The sequence below is a fragment of the Moschus berezovskii genome, chromosome 8 (genome assembly GCF_049115385.1).
Source record: "Moschus berezovskii isolate FMDL1 chromosome 8, NW_MosBer_1.0, whole genome shotgun sequence".
NCBI classification, from domain to species: Eukaryota; Metazoa; Chordata; class Mammalia; order Artiodactyla; family Moschidae; genus Moschus; species Moschus berezovskii.
Window position 1 is genome coordinate 48,084,115 of NC_142467.1, and position 18,707 is coordinate 48,102,821.

Below are 18,707 nucleotides of genomic sequence, written 5' to 3' on the forward strand. Positions count from 1 at the left end.
GGTAGTTTGAGCATTCTTTGACATTCCCTTTCTTTGGGGTTGGAATGAAGACTGACCTTTTCCAGTCCTGTGGCCACTGCTGAGTTTTCCAAATTTGCTGGCATATTGAGTGCAGCACTTTCACAGCATCATCTTTCAGGATTTGAAAGAGCTAAATTGGAATTCCATCACCTCCACTAGCTTTGTTCATAGTGATGCTCTCTAAGGCCCACTTGACTTCACATTCCAAGATGTCTGGTTCCAGGTGAGTGATCACGCCATCGTGATTATCTTGGTCGTGAAGATCTTTTTTATACAGTTCTTCTGTGTATTCTTGCCACCTCTTCTTAATATCTTCTGCTTCTGTTAGGTCCATACCATTTCTGTCCTTTATCGAGCCCATCTTTGCATGAAATGTTCCCTTGATATCTTTAATTTTCTTGAAGAGATCTCTTGTTTTTCCTGTTCTGTTGTTTTCCTCTATTTCTTTGCATTGACTGCTGAGGAAGGCTTTCTTATCTCTCCTTGCTATTCTTTGGAACTCTGCATTCAGATGCTTATATCTTTCCTTTCCTCCTTTGCTGGTGCAGCCACTATGGAAAATAGTATGGAAGTTCCCTAGGAAACTAAAAATAGAGATACCACATGATCCATAAATCCCACTCCTGGGCATGTACCCAGGCAAAACTATAATTCAAAAAGATACATGCACCCTATGTTCATAGCAGCACTACTCACAGTAGCCAAGACACAGAAACAACCTACATGCCCACTGATAGATGAATGGATTAACATGGGATTAATGATGCTAAAGCTGAAACTGCAATACTTTGGCCACCTCATGCAGCGAGTTGACTCACTGGAAAAGACTCTGATGCTGGGAAAGGTAGGGGGCGGGAGGAGAAGGGGACGACGGAGAATGAGATGGCTGGATGGCATCACCGACTCTGTGGACATGAGTTTGAGTGTACTCCGGGAGTTGGTGATAGACAGGGAGGCCTGGCATGCTGTGATTTATGGGGTCGCGGAGAGTCGGACACGACTGAGCGACTGAACTGAACTGAACTGAATGAATATAGAAGGGTATACTACTCAACCATTAAAAAGAATGAAATAATGCTGCTTGCAGCAACATGGATAGACTAATAAATTATCGTACTAAGTGAAGTAAGTTAGAAAGAGAAAGACAAATGCCATCTTCTATCACTTATATGCAGAATCTAAACTATGACACAAATCTATAAAACATATTTATAAAACAGAAACATACTCACAGACAAAGAGAACAGACTTGTGGTTGCCAAGTGGGAAGAGCAGTAGGGGAAGGAAGGATTGAGAGTTTGGAATTAGCAGATGCAAACTATTATACATAGGATGGATAGTACAGGGAGCTAAAATATATTCAATATCCTGTGATAAACCATAATAGAAAGTAACATGAAGATTTTATATATATACACACACACACAGAGAGAGAGACACACACACACAACTGAGTCACTTTGCTATACAGCAGAAATTAAGCACAATATTATAAATCAACTATATTCAATAAAATTTAAAAAAGAAGTTGCAGACGTCTTGAATTTAACATGGCTAAAATGGAATCATGGATTTTGCTTCCCACCCCCACCCCCCACATATTATGTCCATCCATTTCTTAGGTCAGTAATCTAGGAGCCACCCTTTATTCTTCTATCTTCATTCCTCTAGCTCTATGCCTTAACAAGTTTCATCCATTATATCTCCAACCCTGAATCCCACCATTCCTTGCTATCTCCACTGCTAACAAGCTGGCCCAAGTCACCATCATCTCTTACCTCAGAAAGTTCAGCCTCTCCACTCTCAGTCTCCCATACGTCATCCTTCACATAGCAGCATAAATCAGCTCACATATCTCCCTCCCCCAATTAGAATCTGTCTGAAGCTTTTTCTCACACAGAACACAAAATTTAAAATTCCTTGAATGGCCATTTAAAGCCTAAACGACCCATGTGCCTCTCTCTGACATCCCAACACTCTCCCAGGCATTACTGCAGTTCCATGCTGGTCTTCCTTTTATCACTTAAACACAGTGAGCTCACCCTTAGAGTAAGCTTTTACATTCACTGCTCTTCAGCTTGGCACATTCTTCTCCCAGTTCTTGGCATGACTGCCACCTTCTCTACATTCAGGTTCAACATCATCTTTCCTTAGGAGAACTTTTTCTGAGCACTCCTCCATATTATTTATTGGTCTAATTGTTTCCTGATCTCAAATATTATAATCCCCTATTTTTCTCACAATTATCCATTAAACTATTTATTCTAAAAATACTTCTAAGTCTCCTCTTTCTCTGCCCACATAGTGAATTTTTATGTCCTTTATGGTTTTATCTTTGGTCTCTTCTTGCTACACATTCTTTTTTCTTTCTAAGAAACATCATTCAGTAATTTGACTTATCGCATATGATCTAGTGACCATCAAAATCTCTGTACCAACCTGGACATATTCCTTTCCCTCCCTTTCTCTCTACCTATATATCAATAACCTCAGATATGCAGATGGCACCACCCTTATGGCAGAAAGTGAAGAAGAACTAAAGAGTCTCTTGATGAAAGTGAAAGAGGAGAGTGAAATCATTGGCTTAAAGCTCAACATTCAGTAAACTAAGATCATGGCATCCGGTCCCATCACTTCATGGGAAATAGATGGGGAAACAGTGGAAACAGTGGCTGACTTTATTTTTCTGGGCTCCAAAATCACTGCGGATGCTGATTGCAGTCATGAAATTAAAAGACGCTTACTCCTTGGAAGGGAACTTATGACCAACCTACACAGCATATTAAAAAGCAGAGACATTATTTTGCCAACAAAGGTCAGTCTAGTCAAGGCTATGATTTTTCCAGTAGTCATGTATGGATGTGAGAGTTGGACTATAAAGAAAGCTGAGCACCAAAGAATTGATGCTTTTGAACTGTGGTTCTGGAGAAGACTCTTGAGAGTCCCTTGGACTGCAAGGAGATCCAACAAGTCCATCCTAAAAGATATCAGTCCTGGGTGTTCATTGGAAGGACTGATGTTGAAGCTGAAACTCCAAAACTTTGGCCACCTCATGTGAAGATCTGACTCATTTGAAAAAAGCCTGATGCTGGGAAAGATTGAGGGCAAGAGGAGAAGGAGAAGACAGAGGATGAGATGGTTGGATGGCACCACCGACTCAATGGACATGGGTTTGGGTGGACTCTGAGAGTTGGTGATGGACAGGGAGGCCTGGAGTGCTGCAGTTCACGGGTTGCAAAGAGTCGGACACGACTGAGCAACTGAACTGAACTGATATATACTTTAAATACCCTAAAAACTCCCTAATTTTAAAATGAACACCAAAATGCAAATTTGCTAATATTTCCTTTTTCCAAGTTTCATCTAAACCCAGCATTCATTCTCCTCATAAATAGTACTGTGAGCTAGTCAACCAAAGACAAACTAGAATCTTTGTCTACGTCTTCATCAACATCCTTACTTCCGACATTTATCATGAAGCCCTTCTGATTCTACCTTATTTCTAAATTCATCTACTTAGTTCAGATCCACTCACCAAGTTTATAGAATCAGCTACATTTCTGGTCTCCTTACCTCTAGACTTTTTCTTCCTTAAACAACTGTCCTCTCTAAAGCAAGACAGATCTTCCAAAGCACAAACTTATACAAAGACATCCCTATGCCTTGAAACTTTTAATGGCACCATATTGCCTTTAGAATAAATTCCAATTCCTCTTTATGATAAAGAAAGTCATGATGCTTAATTCCTGCTTATCTCTCCCTGTCACCCTGTCACTTCTGGTCGCTTCCCCTCGTGAGCTGAGCTCTAGAAGCTAAATCACTCTACGTCTTACAGACTATGGACCATGCACACTCTCAATTCCCTTTAGCCATCTGTTCACATTGTTTCTGTCACTCAGTCCAATCCTCCTTAACTCCTTCTTCAGGTTTCTGCTTAGATATCATTTTTTCTAGAATTTCATCCTGCTTCTTTGAATTTGGTGTCTTTTCAGTTCAGTTCAGTCGCTCAGTCGTGTCCAACTCTCCACGACCCCATGAATCACAGCACGCCAGGCCTCCCTGTCCATCACCAATTCCCGGAGTTCACTCAAACTCATGTCCACAGAGTCGGTGGTGCCATCCAGCCATCTCATTCTCCGTCATCCCCTTCTCCTCTCGCCCCCAAACTTTCCCAGCATCAGAGTTTTTTCAAGTGAGTCAACTCGTCGCATGAGGTGGCCAAAGTATTGCAGTTTCAGCTTTAGCATCAGTCCCTCCAATGAACATCCAGGATTGATCTCCTTTAGAATGGACTGGTTGGATCTCCTTGCAGTAGAAGGGACTCTCAAGAGTCTTCTCCAACACCACAGTTCAAAAGCACCGATTCTTCGGCGATCAGCTTTCTCCACAGTCCAACTCTCACATCCATACATGACCACAGGAAAAACCATTGCCTTGACTAGATGGACCTTGGTTGGCAAAGTAATGTCTCTGCTTTTAATATACTATCAAGGTTGGTCATAACTTTCCTTCCAAGGAGCAAGCGTCTTTTAATTTCATGGCTGCAATCAGCATCTGCAGTGATTTTGGAGCCCAAAAAAATAAAGTCTGACACTGTTTCCACTGTTTTTCCATCTATTTCCCATGAAGTGATGGGACCAGATGCCATGATCTTTGTTTTCTGACTGTTGAGCTTCAAGCCAACCTTTTCACTCTCCTCTTTCACTTTCATCAAGAGGCTTTTGAGTTCCTCTTCACTTTCTGCCATAAGGGTAGTGTCATCTGCATATCTGAGGTTATTGATATTTCTCCAAGCAATCTTGATTCCAGCTTGTGCTTCTTCCAACCCAGTGTTCCTCATGATGTACTCTGCATATAAGTTAAATAAGCAAGGTGACAATATACAACCTTGACGTACACCTTTTCCTATTTGGAACCAGTCTGTTGTTCCATGTCCAGTTCTAACTGTTGCTTCCTGACCTGCATACAGGTTTCTCAAGAGGCAGGTCAGGTGGTCTGGGATTCCCATCTCTTTCAGAATGTTCCACAGTTTATTGTGATCCACACAGTCAAAGGCTTTGGCATAGTCAATGAAGCAGAAATAGATGTTTTTCTGAAACTCTCTTGCTTTCTCCATGATCCAGAGGATGTTGGCAATTTGATCTCTGGTGCCTCTGCCTTTTCTAAAACCTGCTTGAACATCTGGGAGTTCACAGTTTACATACTGCTGAAGCCTGGCTTGGAGAATTTTGAGCATGACTTTACTAGCGTGTGAGATGAGTGCAATTGTGCGGTAGTTTGAGCATTCTTTGGCATTGTCTTTCTTTGGGATTCGAATGAAGACTGACCTCTTCCAGTCCTGTGGCCACTGCTGAGTTTTCCAAATCTGCTGGCATATTGAGTGCAGCACTTTCACAGCATCATCTTTCAAGACTTGAAATAGCTCAACTGGTATTCCATCATCTCCACTAGCTTTGTTAGTAGTGATGCTTTCTAAGGCCCACTTGACTTCACATTCCAAGATGTCTGGCTCTAGGTCAGTGATCACGTTATCGTGACTATCTTGGTCGTGAAGATCTTTTTTGTACAGTTCTTCTGTGTATTCCTGCCACCTCTTCTTAATATCTTCTGCTTCTGTTAGGTCCATACCATTTCTGTCCTTTATCAAGCCCATCTTTGCATGAAATGTTCCCTTGGAAGTTCTAATTTTCTTGAAGAGATCTCTTGTTTTTCCTATTCTGTTGTATTCCTCTATTTCTTTGCATACTTTACTTTGCCTCTCCTCAAACAGCTTTTTTGAGAGTATAATTTACATGCCACAAAATTCACCTATTCTTACTGCAAAATTTCATTAATATTCGTATATTTACAGAGTTGTAGAACAATGCCCATGACCTAATTTTAGAATGTTTCCATCACACGTGTTGATAGCACATAAGCATCTTGAGGGCGCTGCCATGTTTTGTTGATCTTTACACACTCAGGGCATAGAGCAGTACCTGTCACCAACTATTTGTTGAACAATTTAAAAATAAATAAAAGGAAAAAATGAATGCCCAAACCATGACATATTCCACCCACCGGGCTCTTCTGTCCATGGAATTATCCAGACAAGAAGATTGGATTAGGTAGCCATTCGCTTCTCCAGGGGATTTTCCCATTCCAGGGATCGAACACAGGTCTCCTGAATTGCAGGCAGATTCCTTACCATCTGAAGCACCTAGGAAGGCCCTTTATCAGACATGCAAACTAATTTTGAAGCTTTCATTTTCATTTTTCACTCTCCATCTTCTCCTTGACATTTCACCAACTTCCCCACATTGCAGTCAATGACGAATTTACTATGGCAGAGAAAATAGGACTTTAAAATACCCAAGAAGCCAAGAAAGTCAGCACTGTGCATTTATGGGTGATTCAAGCATGTCTAGAAACTCATAGCTGCCCAAATGAAGTTGGGTTTTTTCCTCCAAACAATTAAGATTGTCTCCAGTAAACTGGGTTAATGTAAAATGTCTGCTTTGAGCTCTATTCTCTTTATTTTTTTTTTCTTCCCTTCTAAAATCTTCAGGCTGAGAGTCCAATAGCCTAAGGTTTAGGCATAATTATGTCAATAGTTCACCTAATGACTTGAGATAAATAACTTCATATCTCTGAACCTGAGTGGTCTTATAATATTCATCTCATTGCTTTCTATTTTGATTTAGTGAAGATGAAGTAAGCAGGAAGGTAAAATAACACTTTAAAAGGTGAAAAGTACCATGTAAATGTGATAGATTTGAACTGGCTACCATTTTTTCTGGTTTATTATCAATCACCTCATTTATTTAAAGACACTTTTGTGATGACTGCAACTGTTAATACTATGACTACCCCACACTGATGTTCAAACATACAACATCTTTCGTGCATAAATCTGATATACTCTGTTAAAGGAAGAGGGTTTCTGACCTTCCTGAAACTGTTTTCTTTTCTCAAATGATTCTAATGAATGTGGTTATACTGGTTCCCAAACCATAGCAGATTAGAAATGGAAATGAAAAGGTCCACAAGAACAAAACACACTGAGAATAGGAAAGGTGATCGCTGAAAACAGAAAAATAGCAACATTATAAAAGTAGATGATACTTTTATGTAACTCAAAAAAGTATAGCCAGGGACCATTCACAGTAGAGACATGTAGTCCTGACTCAATGAGTCCTACAGAGCAAAAGGTCATGATAATGACTCTGAGTTACCAGAAGACTCCACTGCTTGAGAAAGACGGAAAGTGTAATTTTTAATACAGATTAACTTCTACTCTTTCACTCTTAATACAGAGATGAAAACAAATTACGCTTGATTCAAAAATGTTAAATTAATGAGTTTGGTAATACAATAAATTTGATTTTTCATGTTATACCCAAGACTGTTCACTTAGGTGACTTTGCTGTATCTTCTGATCCTTTTGGGAATGGATGAGAACATTATTCATTCTTAGTTGAGAAACAACTCTTTCCTAGGGGACACTGAATTATTTAGAAAAAGGACAACTATGAAATTTACAGGGAATATGTGAATTGATCTAGGGACTTATTCCAGCACAGACAATTATATAGCTTCCTAGGATTTAATACAGTTTGTATTATTATCATACATTTGTGTTTGATTATCTTCTTTAGTCTCATTCTTCCCCCATTAAACCACAGGCTCTACATGGGCAAGGGTTATATAAGTTTTGAACTCACCACTATAGCTCCAAAGCCTAGTCAAGGGCCTGGCATATAGAAATTAATCACTGAACATGTGGTGCTGTTGCATAAATTAGTGGCCTGGCAAATAGATGGGGAAACAGTGGAAACAGTGGCTGACTTTATTTTTCTGGGCTCCTAAATCACTGCAGATGGTGATTGCAGCCATGAAATTAAAAGATGCTTACTCCTTGGAAGGAAAGTTATGACCAACCTACACAGCATATTAAAAAGCAGAGACATTACATTGCCAACAAAGGTCCATCTAGTCAAGGCTATGGTTTTTCCAGTGGTCATGTATGGATGTGAGAGTTGGACTATAAAGAAATCTGAGCGCCAAAGAATTAATGCTTTTGAACTGTGGTGCTGGAGAAGACTCTTGAGAATCCCTTGGACTGCAAGGAGATCCAACCAGTCCATCCTAAAGGAGATCAGTCCTGGGTGTTCATTGGAAGGAATGATGTTGAAGCTGAAACTCCAATACTTTGGCCACCTGATGCAAAGAGCTGACCGTGATGCTAGGAAGATTGAGGGCAGGAGGAGAAGGGGACGACAAAGGATGAGATGGTTGGATGGTATCACCAACTCAATGCACGTGGGTTTGGGTGAACTCTGGGAGTTGGTGATGGACAGGGAGGCCTGGCGTGCTGTGGTTCATGGGGTTGCAAAGAGTTGGGCATGACTGAGCGAATGAACTGAATTGAAGAAAAATCATAAAAACATGTAGCTAGATATCTCTCAAAATCTTTAAAAATAATAACTAACATCTGTTGAGTTTTTACCACGTGACTCTGTGTGAAGGGTTTTTTGCACTTGGTCTCACTTAATCCACACCAACCTTTTGAGGTATGATCTATGGTGATTCCTATTTGCAGATAAGTAAAAGCAAAGTTACAGATGTTAAGTATCTTTGCTCTGATCTCAGTTTGCAGCCAAAGGCACGTGTTTCCAGAGGCTGTATTCTGATCCATCGCCCTGCACAGTATTCCACTGATAAGGGCAGGAAATAGGACTGGGACCCAGAGTCCAGTCTCAACACTGTTTTGCTACCAACACATCATGGGAGCATAAATAAGTACTTAATCTTTCTATGTTTTTTTATTTCAAAATCCAAGGCCCTGGAAAAATGATTTCTCAGTTTCTATTTAATCCTAGTTTACAAATCTACAAATATATTTTGGTCACTTGCTGCCTAAAAAGACCAACATTTCTCATTTATTCAGGCTCTTTACATGCCCTCCTGCTGCCCTCTTGGGCCCTGACATCTGAAATTCTGTTAGCTCTTTATTTCATAAGATTAAAGCATAGTGCCTCCAGAATAGTGCAATGCATATATTGAAGAGATTGGAGTCTGGAAGCAGATATAGGAGTTGGTCAAGTCACTCACAGTCTAGCAACTGACAGAGTGGGATGATTGATCAACAGTAATCCAGGATTTTGTTAAGGCCCTTGTTGTGAAGCGGTGTTATTTGGACTCATAGGCAAGAGTGTGAGCTCTGGAGACACAGAGTTGAGTTTAAAGCCTCTATCCATCCTCAATTTTCTCATTGACAAAATGGGGCAATAACAATAACAACAGATATTGCTATATAGGTCACTATATACTCATAAAAAAAAAGCAAAAAGCAGAGACACTACTTTGTCAACAAAGGTCCATATAGTCAAATCTATGTTTTTTCCAGCAGTCATGTATAGATGTGAGAGCTGGACCATAAAGAAGGCTGAGTGCCAAAGAATTGATGGTTTTGAACTGTGGTGTTGGAGAAGACTCTTGAGAGTCCCTTGGACTGCAAGGAGATCAAATAGGTCAATCCTAAAGGAAACCAGTCCTGAATATTCATTGGAAGAACTGATGCTGAAGCTGAAGCTCCAATACTTTGGCCACCTTATGTGAAGAGCCGACTTATTAGAAAAGACCCTGATGCTGGGAAAGACTGAGGCCAGGAGGAGAAGGGGATGACAGAGGTCAAGATGGTTGAATGGCATCACCAACTCAATAGACAGGAGTTTGGGTGAGCTCCTGGAGATGGTGAAGGACAGGGGAGCCTGGCGTGCTGCAGTCCAAGGGGTTACAAAGAGTCGGACACAACTGAGCAACTGAACAGCAATGCCTAATATGCATCTAAAGTACAGTAAAACAATGATTAATCTCACTCACAACTATTATGTTACTGAGGAACTGGAAAAAACCAATATTCTTCTGGAATCAAAGAGGAAAGGAGGAAACAAATGCTCAGAAAGGTTTAATAAGTTGCTCAAGGTCAAATATCTGGTAGAATTAAGAATACTCCACAGAACAGTGTAGCAGTTGAAGGAGAGATTTGACTAAATGCTTTCTAATATCCGTGATAATCTGCATGTCTCTGACCTTGAAGAATGAGCTGTGTCCTTTGTGTTTCTTCAAGCCCCCTCCCATCACCACCCATCACCAGATGTTGGCAAAAACTACAAGGCCCTAGTGTGCTATGCCGTGGTAGAAGAATTCCTCCACAAGACTGATCTCCCCATCTTTCTCAAGGGTACAGATTGCTCCCACAGGAAACACGACTACCCAGAAATGATGCTGTGCTTGGCACTATCTTCACTCTCATATTATCTTCTGTTCCTCACTGGAGTCATCTCTGGCACTCTTTGGAGTTCCACTTATGTGACTTTTCACTTACTTCCTCTCAGAATAGTTGTATAATCAACAATGCTTGAAGTCAATATATGACTCTACACCAGTGGCTCTGAAATCAGGGTTGATTTGTCCCCTGGGGGGACATCTGGCAACATTTGGAAATATTTTTAGTTGTCTCAGTGGGGGAGAGGGGACTAATAGCATCTAATAAGTAGAAGCTAAGGATGCTGCTGAATAACCTATAAGACACAGGATGGCTTCCGAGAAAGAAATACGTGGCCCCAATGACAAAAGTGCCAAGGCTGAGAAACCACTCTACAGTGATAAAAGCACTTACATATCCATCTGCCCATTTGATTCTTATCACACCTTTGAGATGAAAGCCAGGTCAGTATTCACATTCATCCCCAAACATCTCTTTATAATGAGGAGGATATATACAAATGGTAGCCCCACAGTTGGACTGAGAAAACTGAGACCAAGAAAGTAAAGTGAGGCTGCCCTGCCCTTCTGCAGGTGATCTTCCTGAGCCAGGGATCGAACATGTGTCTCCTGCACTGCAGGGGGATTCTTTACCACTGAGCCACCTGGGAAGCCCATATTCAATATTCCGTGACAAATCATAATAGAAAAAAAATATGAAAAGAACATATATATATATATGAGAGTCACTTTGCTATGCAGAAGAAATGAACACATTGTAAATCAATTATACTTAAATAAAATTTAAAAATAAAATGTGATAGTCAAGTTGCCCCTACTAACTTCAATCAATGTGAACTCCTCCCAAATGGGCATTTTAAATCAGTGGCCCCCTTCTCCTCGAAGCAAACCCTGACTCCTCTGGCTGGAAATCAGCCCTTGCCCTCAGAACATTTCTATCCCTTGTTGGCATGGTTCTCCCAGTCTTTTTTCTTCTCAGTGGAGCTCCACATTTGAGTTAACTTTTATTCTTCTGGTGTCAGTACCTGGAACAGTACCTCGGGTGAGAGGAAAATGAATGTCAAGTGAAGAGCCCAGGGTTTCATGAGCTGCTTCCAGCTCCTGCCTTTATTTCTGCTGATCACACCTGAACAGCTTCTGCCAAATACGTATCTTTACTGGCTGTGCCAACCAGTGAAAAATGAATTAAGAAGGACAGCTAATGAGAAGATCAAACAACTCACAGAACTGAGTAACTCATACCTTCTAGAGAAGTTTCACTGCTCCAAGTATCCTAAATAAATCATGGACCTTCTAGGGATGGTCCTTTGCACTCTGTCCTGAAAAATCAAAGCAAAATGTCAATATTCTTTCTTTAGATGAAAGCTCTGAACTGAAACTCCAGTAAAGAATCAGGCCTAGAATAAGGGATTATCTGTCTCCAAGTGCTTATCCTGAACAAAAAGCCCTAGGCCAGTGTTCCTGAGAAACTGTTCCCTGGAACCCCAAACCCATGGTGTACTTTAGGAAATAAAAGACAGGTTCAAGTAAGTAGGCAAACACCACACACTGTATTCCCCCTTAGGTATTCACAAAGCATATTCACAACAAGAGTCCCTGAAGAGGCTTTCAAAATCCCCTGCTGCTTAGAAACCGGCATAACATATTAATACTGAAGTTACATACTTTGGGAAACATGTCCACTGCCAAATTTTACCTCTATCTTTCCTGACTCACCCTCTTGGGACTCTTTTCAAAAACATGGTGCTATTTGGGAATCATATAAAGCCACTCTATGGATTACAAAGTGTGAAACTGATATTCAAGACTGTTATTATAACAGCCATGTCAATAACAGAGGTGTTAAATCAATACTCCAGAACTATTTTGTTAGCATACATTAAGGGTCAGCAGTGGTTTGCCATTGGGGTTCTCAAGGCAAGTATACTGAAGTGGTTTGCCATTCCCTTTTCCAATGGACCACATTCTGTCAGACCTCTCCACCATGACCCGCCCATCTTGGGTGGCCCCACACAGTATGACTTAGATTCATTCAGTTACACAGGGCTGTGGTCCATGTGATCGGATTGACTAGTTTTCTGTGATATGATTTCAGTGTGTCTGCCCTCTGATGCCCTCTTGCAATACCTACCGTCTTATTTGGGTTTCTCTTACCTTGGTCGTGGGATATCTCTTCATGGCTGCTCCAGCAAAGCGCAGCCACTGCACCTTACCTTGGACGAGGGGTATCTCCTCAAGGCCGCCCCTCCTGACCTTGAACGTGGAGTAGCTCCTCTCGGCCCTCCTGTTCAGTATACTTGCCTTGAGAACCCCATGAACAGTATGAAAAGGCAAAATGATAATATACTGAATGAGGAATTCCCCAGGTCAGTAGGTGCCCAGTATGCTACTGGAGATCAGTGGAGAAGTAACTCCAGAAAGAATGAAGGGATGGAGCCAAAGCAAAACCAATACCCAGTTGTGGATGTGACTGGTGATAGAAGCAAGGTCCGATGCTGTAAAGAGCAATATTGCATAGGAACCTGGAATGTTAGGTCCATGAATTAAGGCAAATTGGAAGTGGTCAAACAGGAGATGGCAAGAGTGAACGTCGACATTCTAGGAATCAGTGAACTAAAATGGACTGGAATGGGTGAATTTAACTCAGATGACCATTATATCTACTACTGTGGGCAGGAATCCCTTAGAAGAAATGGAGTAGCCATCATGGTCAACAAAAGAGTCCGAAATGCAGTACTTGGATACAATCTCAAAAACAACAATATGATCTCTGTTCATTTCCAAGGCAAACCATTCAACATTACAGTTATCCAAGCCTATTCCCCAACCAGTAACACTGAAGAAGCAGAAGTTGAACAGTTCTATGAAGACCTACAAGACCTTTTAGAACTAACACCCAAAAATGATGTCCTTTTCATTATACGGGACTGGAATGCAAAAGTAGGAAATCAAGAAACACCTGGAGTAACAGGCAAATTTGGCCTTGGAGCACGGAATGAAGCAGGGCAAAGGCTAATAGAGTTTTGTCAAGAGAATGCACTGGTCAGAGCAAACACCCTCTTCCAACAACACAAGAGAAGACTCTACACATGGACATCACCAGATGGTCAACACCAAAATCAGATTGATTATATTCTTTGCAGCCAAAGATGGAGAAGCTCTATACAGTTAGAAAAACAAGACCGGGAGCTGACTGTGGCTCAGATCATGAACTCCTTATTGCGAAATTCAGACTTAAATTGAAGAAAGTAGGGAAAACCACTAGACCATTCAGATATGACCTCAATCAAATCCCTTATGATTATACAGTGGAAGTGAGAAATAGATTTAAGGGACTATATCTGATAGACAAAGTGCCTGATGAACTCTGGACAGAGGTTCGTGACATTGTACAGGAGACAGGGACCAAGACCATCCCCAGGGAAAAGAAATGCAAAAGAGCAAAATGGCTGTCTGAGGAGGCCTTACAAATAGCTGTGAAAAGAAGAGAAGTGAAAAGCAAAGGAGAAAAGGAAAGATATAAGCATCTGAATGCAGAGTTCCAAAGAATAGCAAGGAGAAATAAGAAAGCCTTCCTCAGTGATCAGTGCAAAGAAATAGAGGAAAACAACAGAAGAGGAAAGACAAGAGATCTCTTCAAGAAAATTAGAGATATGAAGGGAACATTTCATGCAAAGATGGGCTCAATAAAGGACAGAAAGGGTATGGGCCTAACAGAAGCAGAAGATATTAAGAAGAGGTGGCAAGAATACACAGAAGAACTGTACAAAAAAGATCTTCACGACCAAGATATTCACAATGGTGCGCTCACTCACCTAGAGCCAGACATCTTGGAATGTGAAGTCAAGTGGGCCTTAGAAAGCATGACTATGAACAAAGCTAGCAGAGGTGATGGAATTCCAGTTGGGTGGGTGGGTGGGTGATGTCGTTCAGTCGTGTCCGACTCTTTGCGACCCCGTGGACTATAGCCTACCAGGCTTCTCCGTCCATGGGATTCTCCAGGCAAGAATACTAGAGTGGGTTACTGTTTCCTTCTCCAGGGGATCTTCCCGACCCAGGGATCAAACCCGTGTCTCCCGCATTGGAGCCAAACGCTTTAACCTCTGAGCCACAAGGGAAGCGCAGGAATTCCAGTTGAGTTATTTCAAATCCTGAAAGATGATGCTGTGAAAGTGCCGCACTCAATATGCCAGCAAATTTGGAAAACTCAGCAGTGGCCACAGGACTGGAAAGGGTCAGTCTTCACTCCAATTCCAAAGAAAGGCAATGCCAAAGAATGCTCAAACTACCGCACAACTGCACTCATCTCACACGCTAGTAAAGTCATGCTCAAAATTCTCCAAGCCAGGCTTCAGCAATACGTGAACTGTGAACTTCCAGATGTTCAAGCAGGTTTTAGAAAAGGCAGAGGAACCAGAGATCAAATAGCCAACATCCGCTGGATCATGGAGAAAGCAAGAGAGTTCCAGAAAAACGTCTATTCCTGCTTCATTGACTATGCCAAAGCCTTTGACTGTGTGGATCACAATAAACTGTGGAAAATTCTGAAAGAGATGAGAATAACAGACCACCTGACCTGCCTCTTGAGAAACCTGTATGCAGGTCAGGAAGCAACAGTTAGAACTGGACATGGAACAACAGACTGGTTCCAAATAGGAAAAGGAGTATGTCAAGGTTGTATATTGTCACCCTGCTTATTTAACTTATATGCAGAGTACATCATGAGGAATGCTGGGCTGGAAGAAGCACAAGCTGGAATCAAGATTGCTGGGAGAAATATCAATAACCTCAGATATGCAGATGACACCACCCTTATGGCAGAAAGTGAAGAGGAACTCAAAAGCCTCTTGATGAAAGTGAAAGAGGAGAGTGAAAAAGTTGGCTTGAAGCTCAACATTCAGAAAACAAAGATCATGGCATCTGGTCCCATCACTTCATGGGAAACAGTGGAAACAGTGTCAGACTTTATTTTGGGGGGCTCCAAAATCTCTGTGGATGCTGATTGCAGCCATGAAATTAAAAGATGCTTGCTCCTTGGAAAGAAAGTTATGACCAAACTAGATAGCATATTAAAAAGCAGAGATATTATTTTGCCAACAAAGGTCCATCTAGTCAAGGCTATGGTTTTTCCAGTGGTCATGTATGGATGTGAGAGTTGGACTGTGAAGAAAGCTGATCACCAAAGAATTGATGCTTTTGAACTGTGGTGCTGGAGAAGACTCTTGAGAGTCCCTTGGACTGCAAGGAGATCCAACCAGTCCATTCTAAAGGAGATCAATCCTGGGTGTTCATTGGAAGGACTGATGCTGAAGCTGAAACTCCAATACTTTGGCCACCTCATGTGACAAGTTGACTCACTGGAAAAGACTCTGATGCTTGGAGGGATTGGGGGCAGGAGGAGAAGGGGACGACAGACAATGAGATGGCTGATGGCATCACTGACTCGATGGACATGAGTTTGAGCTAACTCCGAGAGCTGGTGATGGACAGGGAGGCCTGGCGTGCTGTGATTCATGGGGTCACATAGACTTGGACACGACTGAGCGACTGAACTGAACTCAACCAAAGGGTCAGCCGTAGGAATGCTTGTTCAGCCGCTAAGTCGAGTCCGACTCTTTGTGACCTCAGGGACTGCCACACGCCAGACTTCCCTGTCCTTCATTGTCTCCCTGAGTTTGCTCAAACTCATGCCTATTGAGTCGGTGATGCCATCCAACCATTTCATCCTCTTGCCCCCTTCCCCTCCTGCTCTCAATCTTTCCCAGCATCAGGGTCTTTTCCAATGAGTTTTGTTATATAGGAATATAACAGCAAGCAATAAGGGCCCTATTCTCTGGTCTAATTCTTGGAATGGTATCATCGTCACACCTGTCATCCCCACTCTCTGTGCTGTGCTTAGTTGTCCAGTCATATCAGACTCTTTGTGAGACCATGGAATGTAGCCCTCCAGGCTCTTCTGTCCATGGGAATTCTCCAGCAAGAATACTGGAGTGGGTTGCCATGCCCTCCTCCAGGGGATCTTCCCAACCCAGGGATCTTCCCAACTCAGGTCTCCCACATTGCAGGCAGATTCTTTACCATCTGAGCCACCAGGGAAGCCGAAGAATACTGGAGTGGGTAGCCTATCCCATCTATAGAGGATCTTCCCGACCCAGGGGTCTCCTGCATTGCAGGTGGATTCTTTACCAGCTAAGCTACCATCCTCTGTAGTTCAGAGAGCCAAGAAGATGATCTTTGTTGAGGAAAGAACTATCTTCTCCTTTAAGAGCAAAAAAAATCACCAGGAAGATGATTCTGCTTTGCTCTCTGAATTATAATCTGAGAGAAAGTTCAGTGGGAAGATAAGGTTAGCTCTGCTGATATCCAATGTCAACAAGACACAAGCTATGAGCACTGTTTCAGGGTCTTCTAATCTGTAAAATGCCATGAACATACAAGACTTGAGAGGCAAGTTATTAAGCTGTTCTACTGTTAAAAAAGAAAAACAATAGAACTTCATGGGATGTTTCTGAAATTTGTCTTAGAGGCCTGATAAATGTGTGGAGGTTGAATCCATCATGTCTGCCTCTGGAGGAGTTGAGACAAACTCTTCACAGCATGTATATGAAAAGAAACTGGCTCAAAATTATCAGTGGAAGCGTAACTTTCATATACTAGTAGTACAAGCTCTTTATAGAGAAATTTGCCAACATCCATCAAATTTTAAATGCATATACCATTTGACCCAAAAGTCATTAACTCATTCCAGAAATATTTACTGTGTATTGTTGGAAATGCTAGACATACAATCCACAAACTAGTGAACATACAATATTTTAAGTGATGATATGGAACAAGCAGGAAAACAAATCAAGTTAGAAGGAATGGAGAGTGCCAAGGTGGGACAAAGATATTCTGGGAAAACCTCTCTGGTTCAAGTGAAAACTGAAGGGAATGATGGGTAAGCTATGTGGGTACCTTGGGAAAGAGTGTTCCAGGTAAGGGGACACCATGTGCTCTGAGGTCAGAGAGTATTTGACACTTTAAGAAATAGAAACAAGGCCAGCTAAGTGAGATAACTCAGAGAGGAAGCAGGATCCAAAACCTGCAAAAGTCACAAATCAGATTATCGCAGGCCTCCAGGCCAGAATAAGGACATTGATTTTGCTCTAAGAGAGGTGTGAAGTCATGGGGACATTCTGAGCAGAGCAGGACAGAAAGTAAGGTTTTGAGACAATCACTGTGACCTCTTGTATAGAGAAGAGATGGTAGGGGAGCAATGCAGAATGAGAGAGGCAAGATCAGAGGCCACTGCAAAATGTCAAGGAAGATGGGATGGTAGTCTGGACCACGGTGGTAGCCACAGAATGGGAATAATTGACCACAGACAGGATTGATGGCTAGTTTGGAGTGTGAGTAAGAAAAAGAGAGAAAACAAGGATGAACACATTTTTGGCTTGAGACACTGGAAAGCTGCAATGCCATTTACTATAATAGAGACTTTTTCTTCAAAAAAGAAACAGATTTCAGGAATGGATTCAGAATTTTATGAGTTCAGTTTTAGACTTGTTTACTTGGAGAAACAAAATGTAGACATCCAAACAAACAGACAGTGGGCAAATGAATACATACATCCGGCTTCAGGCAGGTGTCAGGATGGAAATATATATATTTGGGGAGTTCTCACTGTATGGTATTTAAGGCCAAAAAATCATGCAATATCTTCTAGGAAGTAAGAGTAGGTAGGACAGAAAAGAGGGCAACATCATAAGGATTTACTCTACCCATACATTCATGAATATGTGGAAAGTGACGTATGTATAAGAACATTCATAGGAGCATTATTATGCAAAAGATTAAAAGCAATAAAAATCCACTAATAAAGAACTGGAGAAGTAATTATAGCAACCTTTCAATGAACTATTCTTCAGTAGTCTTTTTAAAAATAAAGCTAATATCTTACTTAAAGCTAAGAAACTAAATGTTTTCCCCCTGAAATCAGGTACAATGCATGGAGGTCTACTCTCACCACTCTTATTCAATAAAGTACTAGATGTTATAACCACTGAAATAAGCCAGTAAAAAGAAATAGAAGCCATACAGAGTTTAAAAAAAATAAAAAGAAAAGAAAATTATCCCTATTTGCAGGTGACCTGACTGTCTAATGTAGAAAATACAGAGAATCTATTCAAAATTAATTCTGGCATTTTTCAGTAATGAGTGGGTTGATCGAGCTTGTAGGATACAAAATTAAAGAATTGAAATAAATACATTTCCTATACTAACAAAGAACCTATGAAAATTGAAATTATAACAGTAGGTGGCTCAGATGATAAAGAATCCACCTGCCAAAGCAGGAGACCCAGGTTTGATCCTTGGAGTGGGAAGATCCCCTGGAGAAGGGAATGGCTACCCACTCTAGTATTCTTGCTTGGAGA